The 15,220-nt window shown below is 46.6% G+C and overlaps 1 protein-coding gene across 1 annotated transcript in view; it reads right to left on the reverse strand.

Moving 5' to 3' along the window:
* The window catches only part of CHST8 (carbohydrate sulfotransferase 8), a 208,719-nt gene extending 193,848 nt beyond the window's left edge, over positions 1–14,871 (reverse strand). The window contains exon 1 of the mRNA XM_066557598.1: positions 14,789–14,871. The gene's annotated coding sequence lies outside the window, so the exon portion shown is untranslated. The remainder of the gene's footprint in view (positions 1–14,788) is intronic.
* Between the last annotated feature and the right edge of the window lie 349 nt (positions 14,872–15,220).

The following is a 15,220-nucleotide window of genomic DNA, read 5'->3' on the forward strand; positions in this document are numbered from 1 at the left end:
AACAGCGGGGTTGGGATGCTCAATCTTTTAAACAATCAACTAACAAAAGGTGATATTTTGGCCCAAACAGGGTGGAGAAGGAGATGAGAGGCTCTTGTTCTTGGGGACAGACAGGAAATACAGCTTTCCAAATCAGTTTATTTTGCTTATGATTCACCACAGGATTTTACCTTCCCTTTCAGAATGTTGTCAGCAAGCATGTCAGCACACAAAAGACATGGTATTTTGGTACACTGTGGTACTTAGAGCAGCCACAAAATATTAGAATCCAAATCATATCCACCGATCATGTGATTATATGGCAAGCTTGCATAGCAGGAGATCCTCTGTGCCATGCTCAGCCCTTGACAGATCTCTCACAAGCAATGTAAATGATGAGCTCCTATTTAGGAACTGACAATCCACACAAATTTGTGTGGATCAATGACTATTAAAAAGAAAATGTCATTAAAGAGGACAGTTTGGTGCAGTATCATCCAGGAACTGTCAGTGTCTCTGCCGGGAAAATTAAAATAATCTTACAACATATATTTCAAATATTTTGAATTGAATAATTAACTAAAAGACAGATGCAACAGCCACTTTCCAAAGTGCATTTCAGTACCCATTAAAAACACTGATCCTCTAAAAGGCAATTACTTCATTGTAATTTTTGCTGAGGCTTGCTGGGATCTTTCATTTATTAGGTGTTTTATGAACTATTTGTTGGGTTTTGATTATTTTTTTGGTTAATGAGAGTAGCAGCTAATTAAACATGAGAAACTTTATTCTGAACTTTAAAAAAAATCCAAATGTTTTGTTTTGATACTTATAAGAAAATAAGTAATTTTTGTATTGTAAATAAGTTTTAATTTTGAAGATTTCTGTTTCAGTGATAAAAACGAAACACTCAAGTTGTCTTTTGGACAACTGAAGCAATTCTTCCCCTTACTGATTTTGGTTCAACTACTGAAAAGAAAAATTATTCAGAGGCCAATTCTTCTGGCAGGAAGGGGCTCTGCAGATGTTACTTTTAACTTGTTATTGTCCTGTGAAGCAGTCATGGCTCTGCTGACACAGAGTGAGCTGAGGTGCCAGTGAAATCAGCAGTATTGCTACAAATAAATATTTATAGAGTACAAAGATAGGAGATATTTTAGAAAGTTTGTCCTGTTCTTTACATCAGCAGTCCTCATGTGCATTGCTATTAATAGTTATTGGAGGTTTTTTTTTTCAATAAGTCAATGTAGAACTGTGAATTAGTTATTTTAAAAACAGTATTATTATAGGTATTCTTTCTCTCATGATTTTTCAGAACTGAGACCCTACTTGCAAACCCATTACAAGCCCAGGACAAGAGGAGCCAGTGGTTTCACAGAATAAAGGAGTAAGCAAACCAAGGGACTGGTCACAAGTGCTGGGGGAGCCCAAGGCAGAGGCTGGGAAAGCAGTGCTGCTTGCTGGGTTCTTGTGTTTGATGAGGGACACCATCAGTGCCAGGGAATGGCACATGTGCAGAAATCCAGTCCATCCAAAGCAGGTCTCCAGAGCCCCATGTGCTACAGTGCAGGAGGCTGGTTCCATCCTTCAGATCTTTGGCATTGTTAGAAATCTTAATATGACCTCATTTTACAAATTTAGGTTCAAATTTCTCCTTTCTTCTCAACCTCCCTGTTGCTCTGGGGAGCTGCAATTCTTTCACCATACAAAGATCTCACTCCTTTTCCATGATGGGATATAACCTTTTCCTGATTTGTTATTATGGAAAGCAACAAGGTAAGAGAGGCAGTGCTGGGTGGTGGAAGCTGGTGCTGGCTGAGCCCTGGGGTCTGCTGGGGAGAGCTCAGGGCAGGGTGGGCTGGGACTGGCAGCTCCTGTGGGATGCTGAGCAGAGACAAGGGCAGGTTCATCAGTGCAGCCAAATCACAGTACCCAGGCTGGATCAAAATCATCTGGATGGAGCATTTCTGCTTTCACCAAACTGAATTTCCTTCCCAAGAATTTTGTATTTCATGACAAGTTTTAAAACTGAGATTTTTTTTTTATCTTAAAACCCCAAACTTAGAACTTCCCATAGGACACAAATTCATATTTTGGTGATAAATCACAGGAAAATATTACTGGAGAAACTGAATGTCTGGGGAAAGGTAGCTGATAATACTTTCCAAAATAGCAGAGACCCTTACACATGGCACAGGGATAATCCTGAGGACAGTCCTGCCTCTGTTACCTGTGCAGAAACTGCACTGAATTCCCACAAAGATTGAACTTAGAAGCCTTTATAACCAGTTGCCTTCTTTAGTCTTACTGCTTTCTGTTGGTACCTTGGCAGCAAAATGGAGAGTTATTTCATATATTTTCATTTGCAAAATTAAATTTGGAGAGGAGAGAGATAATTTCATAAAGTAAACCAACATAAACAAAAATAGCCCTTCTGGGTAAGAAAATACAGCTAACTGTGGGAAGTGCATGTAAGTTCAGTACAAATAACAGCCATCTAAAAGCATGATGCTCTGTATTTTTGGCAACCAAACTTCAAAAGAAGATGAAAACAAAGGAGGACAATGGCATGTAGATTAGAGAACATAACGTGTGGTGAGGCTGAGAAAGCCAAATTCAGAGTCCAATGGAAGAGATGGCTCAGGGTGAACATGACCACAGTCTAATATCAAAGGAACAACAGAAATGAAGGAAGTTATTCACAGTCTCAGAAAATTGTAGGCCAGGGAGCAATGGCCTGATGCTAAGAAAGAAAAAGTTTAGGTGAGATATTAGAGGAGAAAAGAAGCCCTGAGAAAAGAATGTAACAGGGCAGTTGAACAGCCAAACAGGGAAGGTCCCAGTGTGGCATAACTGCCAGGCTTCTGCAGCCAGGGAGATGATGCTCTGTGGCTGGGAAAAGCAGAGGGGCTTTGGTCAGACACACAGGAGCCAGCTCAGATGGAACGAGTATTTCTTGGTCTCACAGGCTCTGCTCCAGGTAATGGCACCCAGTGATACATGGAATTACAGGGCAGAGCTGCTTCTGTGAATGAGCCCAGCTGCTTCCTCTGATGCTCTCTCACATATCTCCTTTATCCATCATGCACCCTCCCTTCCCATCCAAACGTGGATGAATTCCACACAGTCCCCTCTTACTGAGATCAGCTTTCTGTCCTGCTGACAAGAGGTGTCAGGAGAACTGCTGGGAGAAGAAGCAGTTGTTACTAAGGCAAGGCAAGGCCAGCCAAGAGAGCTGCTGTTATGATGGATTATAGAAGGAAGTCTCAAAGTCACTTAAGGATGAGGAGCTGGAGGTGTGCATGAATAATGCCAATGATCATATAAAACACTCTGCAACACTGAAAAGCTGGAAGAAACCACTGCCTCTGCTCAGAGCACTGCAAAAGCCAACACTGACTGGGTTCCACTGAAAAAATGAGGAGATCCTCAGGGCTGAGCAGGACTTTGCAAAGGGAAGACATTTCCTGGAGGAAGTTATGAGCTCTGGTGGTGGATCCCCTCTGCACAAGCTCTCCCCATTACTTCAGTGCCCTAGAAATGCATGGGAATGGGGTCAGCTGGGTTGGAGACAGGCTGATATTAATTCTCTAACATGTGAGAGAAAGGTATCTCTAATACACACCTCACATTCACAGTGTGCTAATAATAAACAATAGCACTTTATAGTCCAGAAGACACCCTGGAGATGGGATTTGGTTGCTCAGAGAGCGTGGGAGGAAGCAGGAAGGCTGTTGCTACCCACGGGCATGGGGCTCCTGTGGCGAAATGATGAACCATTATCACAGAGCTCACTGTTGGCTGGCTTCTAGTCAAACTCCTGGGCACACAGCAACCAGCACCCAGGGTGGTTTACAGCACAATTAGAGCTACTGCCAGAACAAATACTCAGTGTAGAGCACAGAAACCTTTAGCACAGAAACCTGCCATAAATACTGCCAGTTGTCCTTTCCCATCAGGGCGCCGCTGCAAAGGTCTCTGCACACACAGCACCACTGCCCTGGGGCCTCCCCACACTCCTCATCACTGCCCACAGGTGTAACCACTGCACTGGAGTTGGGCCACAAGTGAAGAAAAAAGCCAAACATATTTCTGCTGAAGTTCCCCAGTGAAGTGCCACCATTTCTAGACTGGTCCAGGGAGCTGATGAATGTTTTGCCAGTGGTGTCTTGGTGATGAGCACCTAGCAAAGGGAGTTTCTTGGGTTTGCTGGTTTATTGTTTACAAAAAACTACTAAACATAATTATTCCCTGATGCCTTCACATCAGGTAATAGAAGAAGCCCTTCAAAAGAGATACAGCTGGGATACAACTGGGTTACAGTGAAGGTTCATTTATGGTAAGTGCCAATCATAAATAATGTCAGATGCAATATTTTGAAGACCAAATGAAAAAATGAAGAGTTGTTTTTCTTACGTTTCAAAGCTACACCCATATCACTTGTTTTGCAGAAAATCCATAGCAACTGGTGAAATAAAAAGTCTAAGAGACTTCTCTCATGATTTTAAAATTTTAAAAAAATAATTTTAAAAATCAATATTTTAAAAGCCATTCTTTTTTATTTTAAAATTATTCCCCATCCTAAGGAATCCAAATAGGTAAGTACAAACAAATACTTTCAGAAGATATGTCCTTGAAAAATCTGGAAAGCATAAAGAAACAAAAGAGCTGCATGGGTCTGCTGTACCTTCCTCTAAATTGCTTTACCTCACTAACTCTGCTAAAACAATTGCAGCTATGTCCATGAGCTCAAACACTGGTATTTCTGAATAGCTCTTTAACTGAAGGGAACTGCAGTCATTCTGAAGACATATCTCTTTTACAATCTATAATGAATGTAATCTTCAAGGCAATAATTTCTCTCAATTACACAATTTTTCTGTTAAAAGTGGCATGTGTTACAATCTGGGTTGTCAGTTCCTCTGGCCATGGACACACACATTTCTCAGAAAAGCCTCTTAGGCACCCCCTGTATGCTATCAATAAGATCAGTATTTATGTTAAAATTTTTTTTTAAATTTAATTGCATGTTAACATAATCTTCCCAGTTATTTTTTCAATATAAATACATAGGGCACAACAGCTGTTTGGAGATCTCAAATTAGAGCTGTTTTGTGGCTGTCTCTGCAGAAAATGCCTTTGGCTAATATAATTTAAACCTCTTCTGTGAATGAATTTCATGCTTTGAAGCTACCTAATAATTTCTGTCATTTAAGAACAACATTCCATGATTTGCTCCTAATAGTAAAAAAGAGGCAATGAACACTCCCCTGTGCTGCTGCTCCCACCTGCCCTTGTGCTCCTGGGTGTCCCAGGAGCTGCCCTGTGCTCCTGGGAAGGGCTGAGGGCTCTGGGATGGTGCTTTAGCAAAACGTGGGAGAACTTCCCAAGGTCACAGCCAGAACTCCGAAGGAGAACTATAAATTACAAAGTGCTGGACTGCAGCCAAGCCCATGGGAAGCTGCATTTAGCATATCATTCTCTAAGCAGCAGGATGAAACCTTAACTCCCTTTCAGAGAGCATTTGAATGGAATTTGTTATAAGAACTCTGTGATTGAAATATCACCGACTGACTTTCCACCACAACTCAGAAATGGGCTGCAATCGTGGGGGGATCCTCTTCCAACCAGCTCCAAATGATGATGAGGATGATAGAGCCCTATCAAATATTTATGAAAACCAGATGAATTTCTGTGCTAGCAACACATGCTGCTACTATAACAGAGACCTCAGATAATCTCCTGACATTATCCTGAGCTGAGGTTTCTCCCAGTGTAAACTAAAGGTAGAATAACAAGCTGATTCTAGTATTTTGAACTAAAAGTGCTGCACCAGAGGTTAATAATGTATCAGAAGAACACAGTGTAGGCAGGTGTGATGATTTGTTATTTATAGGTACTATGTACTGGCTGCTATCAGTGCAGTAGCCCTCCTGTGTAAGGTACAGAATAGAAGAGCTTTATGTGAGCTGTAGACTCACATGTGTTAGGAGCATACACAACATCTAAAGCTGTGGGGAGACACTGAGACCTGCAGGAGTGGCAGCATACACAAAACAATATGGGCAGTGCTATTCCAAAGCATTAAACAATTACAGTGTTTATGAGAAAAGGATTAATTAATTAATTCAAGGATTCAAAAGTAGATTTTTGATGTTGAAAAAAAAAAGAAATTGTTCATGTAAATTTTCTGTCATAAAATCTCTGCACCTTGCTGTCACACCAATAACTCCAAGACTGGTATTTAAAGATGTGAGATAATACTACTGCCAGTCTCAGAGGGAACGTGGCCTTTTGAAAGGGAATCCCCTCCCCCTAGTCTGCAAAGGAATACTGGCATTAAGTGCTGAAACAGCTGCCATCCTTTGTTTTGGCACTCAGTTAGGTGATAGAAAGCAGGGAAGAGATGCTGGAGAGTTTGGGGAGCACTGTGTGAAGGCAGACAGTTCAGTAATTTATTGGACAGCAGCTTCCTTGGGTGGATCCCACAGCCATAACTAACAGGCAGATGTGAATTACTTTGCTACTAAGTTATAAGTGACTCTTTAAAACATTGTCACAGGGCTTTGGTATTATTGGAAAAAAACTAACAATGGAATCTGAATAATGGTTGAGAAGAAAAGCCAGAAAAGTAATAAATTAGCTTCTGTAGTTGGAGAGGGAGGTTTTTAGATGTGAGTGTGATAAAGTCTGCTTTTGGGAAAGATGGAAAAAAGCATGTAAGTGTTTGTATATCTTAGAGATGCAGGGAAGGAACTTTCCCTAGAACTGGTGGATGTGGAAATCTGTGTAGGATGGAATAAGTTCTGGACTGAGGCATGGAAGGATGAAATAATAGCTGGTCATGCTCTGCCTTGCCCCCAGTGCTGTGGTAACCCCCAGATGAAGGGGTTTTCATCACTGCAGATTAGGAGGAGATTCTCTCTTCTCTCTTCTCTCTTCTCTCTTCTCTCTTCTCTCTTCTCTCTTCTCTCAGAGGCAAATACATTTCTGCTCCAAGAAAGGGGCTGCATTCTGTCCGCTCGCCCTTCTCTGAGCCTTTGGCATCTGCTCAGATGAAGAAAATAACTCCTCTTCTGAACTGCAGCACAAAGGGGAGATTCATGGCATCATCCTGTCTGTGTGCCTGCAGACTCACATGCTTTACTGACCAGGATGTCACTTGCACAATTTCTTTCTTTATTTCCTAGATCTTTTCACAAATGGATTTTGTGATTCCTGAGAAATGAGGAGTCTAAAGGTCCACAAAAAAACCCAATCTGTCTGCTTTTTGCCAATGAAAGAGAAACTTAGCTTTTAGCTCTTTTTATGCACTAGTCTAACTTCTGATGTACTCTTTAGATTTTTGAACTTATTTTACTAATGCAGCTCATACTGATTTATATGCTCTAAGCAGATCAAGCAGCTCATGCAAAAAAAAACCTGTTAAAGTATATTAAATAATAATTTATGTAACATCTTCCATTAAAGAACTTAAAAGCAACACAAAAATTAATTGATCTTCTTTGAGCTAAGTAGTATCCCCATTTCAGACATAAAAATGAAGGCATATTAAATCCCATATTCAAACATAGGTGCCTGTCATCTTAATATACATGTGTCATCTAATATACATGTGACTGCTAACTACTGCTGTGATTCTCCCAACCCTGAAGAGGATTGGGTCTGTATTTGAGGACCACACTGGAGAAAGGAGAAACCATCTCTCTCCAACTGTTTCTGTGCAGGCATTAAAGGAACACAGATTTAAAGACCAGGATCTCTTGCAGCTATGGCTAAATTAGCAACTGTTACAAATAAAGCAACTTTTATTTAGCTCCTATCTTTAGGTGAATGTCAGATGACAGGCACTCAGGTTCAAAAAGCACTCAGAAAGTTCCTGCAGCTGATCCAGCCACCTCTCCCAAGGTGAGTAATTAGCGCTCTCTCCAGGATGGCCATTGACTTAACATTTCCTGACTTCCTCCTGCTTGGTTGCTGTGTGAATGAATGGTGGTCGGCAGATCAGGCCCTTAACGTGCCCCTGCTTCTCTGTGGCAGCACTGCAGGCAGCATCGGGCCCCGCTGCCTCCTGTCTTCATCCCAAGCACAGTCACCAGCCCCCTCTCCCAGGACTCTGATTTGCACTTTCAAGAGAGGAAGGCTTCCTTCTGATGAGGACTCAAAGACCATTTATGGGTTCTCTGATGCACATTTCAAATTAAGTATTTTAAGGGTGGTGAAATAATTGCCAGGTTTGCATATTTAATGGACCTTGAGATAGAAGCATTCCCCAAAAATGCCTAGTTAATACTGGTTTGACAGTGAATTGGCACAGTGCTAAGCTCCAATACATCAAATTAGCATCGATTTGCAAAACGTAACTGAAAGATCTCTTAAAACCTGCCAGGTTCCAAAATCAGTGTAGGAGAAGAGGGTCTCTCACCCTGACTGTCTTCTTAAAAGTCTTTTCTAGTTCCTTACCAAGGCTCCAAGGGCATTCCTATCAAATGCTTTAGAAATGATAATTCTTTTCAAACTTTGTTCAAGAGGGATCAATCCTTGTTGGGGTCTTTCTTCAGGGTACAACTGGAAATCCTCTCGTGCTGGGTGAGGAGCAGAGCTGTGACTGTGCAGTGGAGCTGTGGCTGTGCAGTGGAGGTGGGCTGGGCAGTGGAGCTGTGGCTGTGCAGTGGAGCTGTGACTGTGCAGTGGAGCTGTGGCTGTGCAGTGGAGGTGGGCTGGGCAGTGGAGCTGTGGCTGTGCAGTGGAGCTGTGGCTGTGCAGTGGAGCTGTGGCCGGGCAGTGGAGGTGGACTGGGCAGTGGAGCTGTGGCCGGGCAGTGGAGGTAGACTGGGCAGTGGAGGTGGACTGGGCAGTGGAGCTGTGACTGTGCAGTGGAGCTGTGGCCGGGCAGTGGAGGTGGACTGGGCAGTGGAGCTGTGGCCGGGCAGTGGAGCTGTGACTGTGCAGTGGAGCTGTGGCCGGGCAGTGGAGGTGGACTGGGCAGTGGAGCTGTGGCCGGGCAGTGGAGCTGTGACTGTGCAGTGGAGCTGTGGCCGGGCAGTGGAGGTGGACTGGGCAGTGGAGCTGTGGCCGGGCAGTGGAGCTGTGGCCGGGCAGTGGAGGTGGGCTGGGCAGTGGAGCTGTGGCCGGGCAGTGGAGGTGGGCTGGGCAGTGGAGCTGTGGCCGGGCAGTGGAGCTGTGGCCGTGCAGTGGAGCTGTGACTGTGCAGTGGAGGTGGGCTGGGCAGTGGAGCTGTGGCCGGGCAGTGGAGCTGTGGCCGGGCAGTGGAGGTAGACTGGGCAGTGGAGGTGGACTGGGCAGTGGAGCTGTGGCCGGGCAGTGGAGGTAGACTGGGCAGTGGAGGTGGACTGGGCAGTGGAGCTGTGACTGTGCAGTGGAGCTGTGGCCGGGCAGTGGAGCTGTGGCCGGGCAGTGGAGCTGTGGCCGGGCAGTGGAGCTGTGGCTGGGCAGTGGAGGTGGGCTGGGCAGTGGAGCTGTGGCCGGGTAGTGGAGCTGTGGCCGGGCAGTGGAGGTGGGCCGGTCAGTGGAGCTGTGGCCGGGCAGTGGAGCTGTGGCCGGGCAGTGGAGGTGGGCTGGGCAGTGGAGCTGTGGCCGGGCAGTGGAGTGGAGGTGCAGCTGGACTCTGCACAGAGGGTGAGTGTTGGATAATCTGCGCTGCAGGTGCTCTGCTACCCCCCGCGGATGGCTCATAAGTTCCAGGTGGGATCTGAAGGAACTGGCACTGCCCCATTACGTTCTTCTGTGGCTTCATTCCTGGCAACTTCAGCAGCTTCCCCTCTCCCTGCTCAGCATTAACACAGCTGTGCTCAGCGGACCCGACGGTGCTGGAACAGCCTCCATCAGCAGCGGGAAGCTGCCAGGCTCCGCTCCCCGAAGGGATCCCGGCCCCGCCTGCCAGCTCGGGCTGTGTTAACCCCCCGGGCACGGCACTGCCCCAGCCTGGCCGCAGCCTGCCACCGCCAACACTTTCAATTAGGAATTCTCCAGGGTGGCCTTGTCCTGCTTGGTATTAGCTCAGTTTGCTTCCATTTTGCTCTATGGATTTTCAATAGCTATGATAGAACAGTGTACATAGAAACAAAAGTATTGAGATATAATGGTGACATTTTTCTCCAGAATTTTTATCTTCATCTGACCAGGGATACAAGTGGTAGGGTAACATTCCAGTATCTATTAACAGACATTACCTTGAAAGTGGGCTGTCACAGCTATTAAAATATTTTACCAGCAAAAGTCATGCAACACCACCTGTGACAGAGGCTTGTGACACTGGTTTTGATCCCCTGAAAGAATAGAAAATGTGAATAGACTGTTTAATGGTTGTTTTCTATTAGGGATGCATACTGTGGTTACCATGAGGTGGCACATGCCAGCACCTAGTGGCTCTGAAAATGGCACTGTCAGACCTGGAAGGTCCTCCCAGCATGGCAGGGAGTGTGCTGCAACAGTGTCCCCCCTCCTCAGCTGTCCTCCCTCTCTGCTCTTCACCATGGGGTCATGCTGTGAAGATGAGCTCCTGCTGGTCCTGCTGCCACAGCTCCAAGATCTCAGTGGTGGCAGCGGGAGCAGAGCCTGTGCCTGCACAACATCTCCCAGCTGCCATGGCTGCACCTCACAGAAACAGGAAACTCCAGCAAACCTCTGTGGGATCTTGTCTGTGATTGTCCCCACCAGCTCCCACTCAGCTTCAAAAGCTGGAGGCTGAAGGGCTGCTCCTGTGGCTCAGCTGAAGCCAGAGACAAATGTTGGCTGCTGTATGATGACTAAGTCTCACATGCTTATTGCTCCTATCAGTTAGAGCTCTTAATCACTTTGTGCTGTTTCATCCTATAACGTGAATTCACTTCAAGCTGTGAAATTCACCGTTTTTGCCATGACTAATTTGTGAAATCTGCCACCTTTCTTTATGGTTCACGTTGTGCCCTAGTTAGGCATCATCTGTCTGATTGGGGAAGCCTGTGATTTGCTTCTTGCAGTTGAGCCAATACAATCTCATTCCCCTCCTTTCTTGTCTCTGCACTCAGCTGCAATTTCACTGTCACCCGTGCCCTTGGATGCACTGAGGCTGGCGTGGCGTGGAGGCCACCTCTGCTGGGCTGGCACGGGAGTCCTGGCTCTCCCCCTCCTCAGAACACGTGCATAGGGCTCAGCCTGGGCTTTAACCCTGGCCTTGCTTGAAGCTACCTAGGTCTGTTATGTTTACCATCTTTCTAGATTTCTCCCAGCCTGGTTGCTGCAATATTTTGGAAATCATTTCCCACCTGCCTTGCCAGTGCCTTGTTTCACGATACATTCATCTGTTACTCTTTACATTGAATGTTGCTGGCATTACTAAATGCTATAAATATACCCAGTATTCCATAAAAACACACAAGCAGATGACTGGTCTTGCCTACAAGAAATACTATGAATTTTTCATTTTTTCACATGCTCTGAGCAAAATTCAGAGGGTGCTTGAGGAACATCTCATAACTGAATCAGGTCCTAAATTCCTATTTTCTCGCTAATTAGTTATTTCCTAAAAATATTTTCCTGCACTCTTAATGTCTTAATTGTTCCTTGAAGATGTTGCCAGCTCATCCATCCTTTTTCACACCCTCTTATAAGCCCAGTGAAACATTATTTTAGTATTTCTGTCGCTGAAATACAGTGATAAATGGTCTTCTTTTACAATCAGTGGGAACAGAATAATTGATGTGTGGGAGAGCTTATTGACTTGCTCTTGCCAAACTGGAGTCCTGCCATGAAGTTCAGAAGGATCACAGGATGCCCTGGATACTCCTTGTGCTCCTCTTTTCTTGGTGGCAAAGCTGATGGGTTTGGGCTACACATCTTCACAAGCTAATGATGGAAAAGCAAAGGAAACCTTCTATCCTAGCTCTTATTTTAACCAGAACTTTCTTTTCCATCTTTCTTCCTATATTCTTTTTTTACCAGTTTCACTCAAAGTTAATCACCTCCCTGCCTTAAAAACAGTCATGTGAGTAAGATCAATAGCATGATTCCTCGTAACAGATAAATAAATGGACAAATCTCTGAGAGTCCCTGGCTGTAATTAACCCTTTATCAAAATCCCAGAAGAGGAGGTTAAGGAACAGCCCAAGTGCATGTTCATGACTTTGTCCAGCTATCAGAAAACCTAACGGGCCTGATCCTGCTTCTGCCCACAGAGCTGATAACATTTCCCTGAATGACCCTGAGAGCAGGATTGTGGCTGGTGCTCAGCATCCCATGCCTTTCTGTGTGTTTGCTGCATCCAGCACAGCAATCCTGCAGCCCTGCTGGCCCAAGCCACTCACTTACCCCCACTGCAGCCTAATCAGATGGCAATAAAAGCTTTTACTGTGCCATCCTGTTTGTGCTCAGCAGAAACATAAAAAGCATATTAGAAAATTGATTTTTGGCATTAATTGTGAGCAAAGAACATTATACTGAGTAGAGACAGGGTGGTGTTTTTTTCAGGCAGAAAAATTCTATTTTAGTCTTTTAAAAGCGACTATGGAAGATGCTGAGCTAAGCCCCATGGACACTCTTTTCAAATACCATAAGGCAAAGAGTAGTTACTGAATCTCCTCAGTCTTATTAGCTTACATAAACATAAAAATTTGAATAATGTTTAAAAAGCTAAATTCTCCAGATAATCCATAATCAGTAAATGTTCATTACTGAGATGTAGCAAATATGCATGAGATTTCCCCGGTGGTATTTTGGTTGCACGATCTAAAAGGAGTAGAAAAGCCTCCTCCATGTGGGGCTGGGCAAAAACTTCCATAGGCTCCTGAGGCCATTTGGCCACAGTGTGGACCTTCCTGGTCCCTTCAGGAAGGAGCAGGAGGAAATCAGAATTCACTGTCTTTGTTACAGCTCTGGTGATTTATAAATAAATCATCCCCACAGGATGATTGATGTCTCCATATAAATAATTAAGTCTTGACCTTATGTTATGACACCTGCTAAATTTTTTGGCACTTGAAACCAGTGCTCAGGAGAGATCCTTGACTGTGGATAAATGCCTTGACTGTGGATAAATGAAGGTGGGACTGCATTCAAGGGGGAGGGGGAGACAGGTTTTTGTTTACCCTCATTTTGTTCTGTTTGATTCCATCAGCTAATTGATGATGATTATTAATCTCTGTTGCCATCTACTCTATGGATTTAATTCCTGCCTGTGATTGCTGTTGGAAAGTTAGCTCCATTAGAAGCAGACTTTGATTGGATTTCCAGTAGCCAGAGTTTCCCAGATGTCCCCCAAATCATTGTGGTACCTAGTCCAGGCACCTTACAATTGTTTTTGGTTGCAATTTACTTTGTTTGGTGGCAGAGCTCCAGTAGCCTGGGTGACACTGTCATTATGCTCAACCAGGCTAGGTAGCAGGTGTCAGCAAAAGTTTAATTTGGAAGCTCATGAATTCAAAAGAAGAGCTTAACAGTTATCCCCAACACAGAGAGCTGCTGTGGCCTGAGCCTGGAAAAGAGAAAATCCCAGGGACATGAAAGGAATTGATGAGACACCAGGCATCTGACAAAATGAAATCTTCTTGGGATAAACTGAGGATAGCTTTCTTGTCAACTAGGGAGCATCATTGATAAACAAAACAGATTTAGCAGCAGCATTTCCAATTCTCATTTCTGAGACCGTTCAGGTTTACTATTCACCCTCTCTCCCTGGTACTGTAGATACAGCCTATTTTCTTAATAGCTGCAACTTTTAAATCTTGCAATAAAATACAAGAATTTTCTATGTAGGTGTCTAACATTAAAAAAGAGAGCATCTTTGGGGTTTTTTAAAAACATGTTAATCTACATGCAACATAAGTCAGCTACAGACAGAAAGCAATATTATAACATAATCACAATAAGGGGTTTTCCTAACCCCTGAAAAATCTAAAACTAATGACACATCTACGAGCAGCTATCACATCATTCCTGACTACTTCCAGCAGCACCCGGGAATCCCAGAGGTCAGCAGGGTGCTGTCCGGTTGCCATCACCAGCACCCTGGGGCGAACATACTTGTACAAATCATTCTTGCCGTGGTTTGAACACACCCGTTCTGGAGGCTGGCTGAGGTGTGAAGGGGCATTGCACGGTCCGAGCTGCCGGTGTGGCCGAGCAGGGGCAGGGCAATGGGGACGTGCTGAAAAGCACTCCTGCGGGAGAGCAGCGCCCAAAGAAACCCCCTGTTCTCTAAAGACAGCTCCAGAAATTAAAAAGTGCCTCCGAGTCCCGTCATACCGCTCCTGCTCGCACAGACTGAACTCCGCGTGAACCGGCTTTCCAGTCTAGGGAGATGCCTGCATTTATCAACTAGTTTGCTTTGGACCCGTTATTTTCCTTACAGAAATCCATGCCGGAGCCGTACCCGTGAGCATTCAGCCCGTCGGAGCCGGCGGCTCCATCCTCCCTGGGGATGGGTCCCGGTGCCGGTGCCGGTGCCCGAGCGGGGCTGGGCCGGCCCCGCCCGGCAGCGAAGGGAGCGGAGCGGGCTGGGGCGGAGGGGACGCGCCGCAGCCCGGGGCGACCCGCACCGCGCCCGGCTGCCCCTGCACCCGCAATTCCCGGCACCGGGCATTACGGCTGTAATTTCACCGGGAATCACAGCGCCGCGAACCGGGAGAGCAGCCCTGAGGTCAGGGGGTCGCACCGCCGGGATGAGGAGGGGACACGGCACGAGGGGCCCCGCCGCAAGTTTGGTCACTTTCCCGAAGTGGTGCGGGGAAAAGTTGGGGAGCGGCCGGGGGATGCGGGTGGCGAAGCGCGTCCCGAGCCCGGGGACGGGGGTGGGGGGGGTCTCGCCACTGACCTGCGCCGCGGCCGCGCCGCTCCCGCGCTCGCTCAGCGCATCCTCCGCGCCGCTCCCGCCGCCGCCCTGCGCGCCGCAGCCGCGGCTCCGCGCCCGCGATGCTCGGCGGGGAGGAGAGAGTGAAGCGGGACAGCCCGCCCGAGACGGGAGGCCGCCGCCCCCCTCCCCGCCTCCCGCCTCCCGCCCCGCCGCCGGCCCCGGCCCCGCCGGCGGCCGCGCCCCGCGCCCAGCGCGCACCTCCGGCAGCAGGTGCGGCGGCCTCCGGCGGGGAGCGCTCCGCTCCCGCCGCGCCCCGGCGCATCTCCCCTCGCCGCCGCGGCGCGGGCGGGGCCGCCGCCTTTCCAGGGGGGCTCTCGCCTCAAGTTTGCCACGTTCTGGCGGCGCCGGGCGCTCCCCGCCGCTCCGCCGGATCGTGCATTGTCTGCAGGGCAG

Source organism: Molothrus aeneus, chromosome 11 (assembly GCF_037042795.1).
Source record: "Molothrus aeneus isolate 106 chromosome 11, BPBGC_Maene_1.0, whole genome shotgun sequence".
Classification (NCBI taxonomy): Eukaryota; Metazoa; Chordata; class Aves; order Passeriformes; family Icteridae; genus Molothrus; species Molothrus aeneus.